This window comes from Aotus nancymaae, unplaced genomic scaffold (assembly GCF_030222135.1).
Source record: "Aotus nancymaae isolate 86718 unplaced genomic scaffold, 86718_ANA_hifiasm-v0.15.2.pri h1tg000077l, whole genome shotgun sequence".
Lineage (NCBI taxonomy): Eukaryota > Metazoa > Chordata > Mammalia > Primates > Aotidae > Aotus > Aotus nancymaae.
Window position 1 is genome coordinate 1,619,149 of NW_026988492.1, and position 5,634 is coordinate 1,624,782.

The following is a 5,634-nucleotide window of genomic DNA, read 5'->3' on the forward strand; positions in this document are numbered from 1 at the left end:
CTTTCTGTCACTCATGCTGTAGTGCAATGGCACGATCTCGGCTCACGGCGACTTCTGCCTCCCTGGTTCAAGCAATTCTCCTGCCTCAGCCCCCCGAGTAGCTGGGATTACAGAGGCCTGCCACCATGTCCGGCTAATTTTTTGTAATTTTAGTAGAGATGGGGGTTTAACCATGTTGACCAGGCTGGTCTCAAACTCCTGACTTCAGGTGATCCACCAGTTTTAGCCTCCCAAAGTGCTGGAATTGCAGGTATGAGCCACCTCACCCAGCCTTATTATGTTATACTTTACTCTCAAAAAAGAAGACTATAGTCTTTTGGATAAACAAAGTAGTTCAGAAAAGGAGTTCTTTCCTCTTTGAACAGAACATATCTGACTGTGTGCTTTTAATTTATTTCAGTATTTTTAGCATGTGAAGCTAGATCTGAATAAAAGAAAACTGTCATTCCCCAAGGTATAATGTACAAGATAGAAAATTACTGCCACGCTGCATTTATACTGACAGAAAATTACTAAAGGGAAGACCTGGGATTTAGATTTTACCTCATTTTCTGCAGTTGTTATAAAAAGCAAATGTCTATTTTCATTTGGGAAATAGGATCCATTTAAAAAATCAGATTAAAAGATGCAGATAGTTGAAACTGTGTGCAGCTTCAAACACTGGAGAATATTCTTAATGTGATGTTTTCTTCTTCCTCATTATTAGCTTCCATTGTCAGATATGGATGAAAGGAAAGGGAAATTTCTGAAAATTACTTTTCCAGAAATCTTGTGGCCAGGGGCAGTGGTTCACGGCTGTAATCCTGGCACTTTGAGAGGCTGAGGCAGGCAGATCACTTAAGATCAGGAGTTTGAGACCAGCCTGGATCTTCCTTCCCATCGCATGGTCCGCCATGAGATTACTTGGGGAGAAGAAGGAATTATTGAAGTTTATGTTAAATCCCAACTGGGAGAGTGACATCTTTTTTTTTTTTTTTTTTTTAAAAAGATGGGGTTTCACCATATTGGTCAGGCTGGTCTCGAACTCCTGACCTCAGGTGATCTGTCTACCTCAGCCTCCCAAAGTGCTGGGATTACAGGCGTGAGCCACCGCACCTAGCTGAGAGTAACATCTTGATTATTCACTCTGTTCACCGAAACCTACAATGGTGGAAAATAGTATGAAAATACATTAACTAATGAATTGAAACTGGATAAAATGGATACACCATATTACCGTGATCATTTTGGCAATGCATCTGACATTCCCATGTACTATGTATGTACAATTGTACTGAACACAGTTTTTCCTTTAGATGCTTTTCAGAGGACATGTCAGCGTCTGGTCAGGAAAGGGGAGGACTGTGTATGCCAGAGTCTGAAAGGGTAGGAGGTGGCTGTGGTGGACCCCAAGGCTGACCCCCTCGCCAGCCTTCCTGGGTTCCCGGGGCAGGGCTGGCTCCTGTCTCAGGTCGGGCTTACAGCAGTCCTTGATGTTGCCAGCTGTAGCCATACCTCTCCCAGCTCTGCCTGCATCTTTCTTTCCTTTCTTTCTTTCTTTTTTTTTAACTCCCAGAGTTTCACTCTGTTGCCAGGCTGGAGCACGATCTCGGCTCACCGCAACATCTGCCTCCTGGGTTCAAATGATTCTCTTACCTCAGCCTCCCGAGTAGCTGGGATTACAGGCACCTACCACCATGCCTGGCTACTTTTGTATTTTTAGTAGAGACAGGCGTTTCTCCATGTTGGTCAGGCTGGTCTCAAACTCCTGACCTCAGGTGATCCACGTGCCGCGTCCTCCCAAAGTGCTGGGATTACAGGCTTGAGCCACCAGGCCCAGCGTCTCTTTTTTTTTCTTTTTTTTAAGACTGAGTCTCCCTCTGTTGCCCAGGCTGGAGTGCAGTGGCATAATCTCGGCTCACCACGACCTCCGCCTCCTGGGTTCAAGTAATTCTCCTTCCTCAGCCTCCTAGTAGTTGGGACTACCCACCACCAAGCCTGGCTAATTTTTGTACTTTTAGTAGAGACAGGGTTTCACTGTGTTGGCTGGGCTGGTCTCGAACTCCTGACCTTGTGATCCACCCACCTCGGCCTCCCAAGACACCAATGTGATAGCAGGCTCTGAAATAAATTGAATAATTTTACCCTAAAATGTATTTCTTCCACATATTTGGAAGTGGCCCTGCAAAACTGTCACTTGGGAAAATCTACATTCTGTAGAGAATCCCTTTCCCTTTGCAGGTCTTTTTCCTGATCCAGGAGAGATTAAGAGTCTGACACATTTTTAACCTGATAAGAAACATTTCCCATCTATTCTCCCTGAAGCCTCCTACCCGGAGGCTTCATCTGAGTAATAAGAACCTTGGTCTCCACAACACCTTATCCCAACCTGGACACCTTCTTCTATAGATTTCAGGTCTTTAGATAAACTCTTTCAACCAATTGCCAATCAGAAAATCCTTCAATCTGCCTATTTTTATCAGAAAAGGGTCCGATCCAGATCCCAAGAGAAGGTTCTTGGATCTTGTGCAAGAAAGAATTCAAGACGAATCCATAGAGTAAAGTGAAAGCAAGTTAGAGAAGTAAAGAAACAAAATCCCAGCACTTTCAGAGGCCAAGGTGGCCAGATCACTTGAGGTTAGGAGTTCAAGACCAGCCTGGCCAACATGGTGAAACCTGGACTCTACTAAAAATACAAAAAATAGCTGGGCTTGGTGGCTGGTGCTGAGACTCTGTCTCAAAACAAACAAAACAAAACAAAAAAAACCCAAGAAACAAAGAATGGTTACTTCATAGGCAGAGCAGCAGCATGGGCTACCCAACTGCTTATACTTATTATTAATTGTTTTTTCGGGGGGCGGGGGTTGAGACAGAGTCTTGCTCTGTCACCCAGGCTGGAGTGCAGTGGCATGATCTCTGCTCACTGCAGCCTCAACCTCCCGGGTTCAAGTGATTCTCCTGCTTCAGCCTCCCAAGTAGCTGGTATTACAGGCGCCCACCACCACGCCCAGCTAATTTTTGTATTTTTAGTAGACACAGCGTTTCGCCATGTTGGCCAGTCTGGTCTTGAACTCCTGATCTCAAGTGATCTTCCTGCCTCAGCCTCCCAAAGTGCTGGGATTACAGGCGTGAGTCACCACACCTGGCCATTTCTTCTTGATTATATGCCAAACAAGAGGTGGCTTATTCACGATTTCCTGGGAAAGAGGTGGTCATTTCCCGGAATTGAGGGTCCCTCCCCTTTTTACACCACATAGGATAACTTCCTGATGCTGCCGTGGCTTTTGTAAACTGCCCTGGCGCTGATGGGAGTGTCTTTTAGCACCCTAATGCATTATAATTAATGTATAATGAGCAGTGAGGACGACCAGAGGTCACTTTCATTGCCATCTTGGTTTTGGTGGAGTTTATCTGGCTTCTTAGTGGCCTCCTGGTTTATCAGCAAAGTCTTTGTGACGTGTATCTTGTGCCGATCTCCTAGCTCATGCTCTGACTTAACCCCTGGGAAGGCAGGCTTATTTTACCCAGCCTCTATTCAAGATGGAATTGCTCTTGTTCAAAGGCTTCTGACACTAGCCAGGTAAGTGGAATGCAGGTTACTAAAACCTGGATTCCAGTTGTCCTGCCTTTCCACGCCAAACCAACACACATCTTACGTGTACTGATTGATGTCTATGTCTCCCTAAAACGTGTAAAACCAAGCTGTATCCCGACCACCTTGCATGTTCCCTGGATCTCCCGCGACTGTGTGATGGGCCACGGTTCATCGTATTTTGTTCAGAATAAATCTCTTCAAATATTTTAGAGTTTGACTGGTTTCGTCCGTATTATCATATCAGACAAGGCAGCTCCAGATCCTAATATCCTAACTTAATAAAAAATCAGCATTTTGCCCATTAGTTCAATCACATTTGATACTAAAGCCATTGCCAGATCTACTGGCAGGAAGCCAAAGGGATTTGAGATTTGCTTCCTCTCCAGGTTCACAGAGACTTTAGGGCAGAGAGCTGCCTGAGAGAGGGAGCATGAAGGCTTATATAGGAAATGGAATTAACTTGAAAACTTTTTCAATTTGAATTTTATATTGCATGTCATCCTTGCTCAGGGACCATGCTAATCTCTGTATCATTGCAATTTTAATAAATGTACTGCCGAAGCAAGTGTGGAATTTAACATTAAAAAAACTGTGGCCTGGAGCGTTGGCTCACGCTTGTAATCCCAGCATTTTGAGAGGCCAAGGAGGGCCGATCACGAGATCAGGAGTTTGAGATCAGCCTGATCAACATGGTAAAACCCCACCTTTACTAAAAATACAAAAATTATCTGGGCATGGTGGTGCATGCCTCTAATTCCAGCTACTCAGGAGGCTGAGGCAGGAGAATCGCTTGAACCCGGGAAGCAGAGGTTGCAGTGAGCCAAGATCGAGCCACTGCACTCCAGCCTGGACGACAGAGAGAGACTTTGTCTTTTTTTTTTTTTTTAAATTAATTTGTCTTATTTCTCTTTGTGTAGAGACTGTCTTAATAAATAAACACATACATACATACATGTCTGTGGTAGATCTGGAAGCACACAATCACTTTTTGGAACGCAGATTGTCACTTTTCATTGAAAATAATTAAACATCAATGTGTAACTGAGGATCAGATGTTTAGGCTGGGAGGAGAGCGTCTTCCCTTTTATGCTGCTTGTTGGGATAAAAGCATATGCTATCAATGAAAGCAAACAAAAGAGAAAAACAAAAACCTTGGGTGTCAATCACAAACAGTGGCTACTACAGACCAATGGGAACTGGATTTCCGGTTGGCTACGGGATTCCAGTCAAGCAAGGTCCGAAGTCTTTGACGTGTACTTGAATGCATTTGCGGTAAATGAGATTTAGAAAGCTAATCATTTCCCAGAGGTGATCCTGCCTAACTACTGCCCGGAGATGTGTGGGGACCTTCCCTAGATTCCATTAAGAAGTGGTCACTTCGGAGGTTGCAGTGAGTCCAGATTGCACCACTGCACTCCACCCTGGGTGACAGAGCAAGACTCTGTCTCAAAAAAAAAAAAAAAAAATCGACCACTTAAACTGTACCCAACCACAAAATGAGCTGTGAGTTGTGACTCCTCTGAAATGTAACTGGGGAAGGGAGGCTGAATCACAGCTGTGAAAATGTGGTCACAAAGGAAAGAGTCAGGCTAAGAGTTTGCCAGGTGGCTCCAGAGATGCGCTGTGTCAGAGCGGTGTCCGGGGCAGGCTGACACACGTCCTCCTGCCGGCTAGGCAGGGGCAGGAGCCGGCCCCACAGTGGAGGTGCTGTCTCACTAGGCTATTGCCTTGATAATAGGATCCTCCAAGGATACGGGGTTTCCTTTGTTCTGTCATTGTATTCAATAAGTAACTTTCCCATCTTAATTTGCATTTCCAAGTGAGTTTCCCACTGGGGAGAGGCTGTGATGATGGGCTGAAACAAGTGGTGTGGTTAGACACGGTTATTGGTGCCTTCCAGGGACACGATGCATTCGCACTGGGCACTGTCTACCCTCAGTGTGGATTTTGGGAGCCTGCGTCACGAACGGAACCAGCGCCGGCTAGAAATGAGAGGAGCCCGTGCTTCCTTAGCCTTCCTGCTCACCAACGTGTGATCTTGACCTCGTTGCTTAACGCTT

At 45.2% G+C, this 5,634-nt stretch overlaps 1 pseudogene; it reads right to left on the reverse strand.

Moving 5' to 3' along the window:
- Positions 1–4,038: 4,038 nt before the first annotated feature.
- On the reverse strand, positions 4,039–4,139 carry LOC135271422 (U6 spliceosomal RNA; annotated as a pseudogene).
- Positions 4,140–5,634: the final 1,495 nt, after the last annotated feature.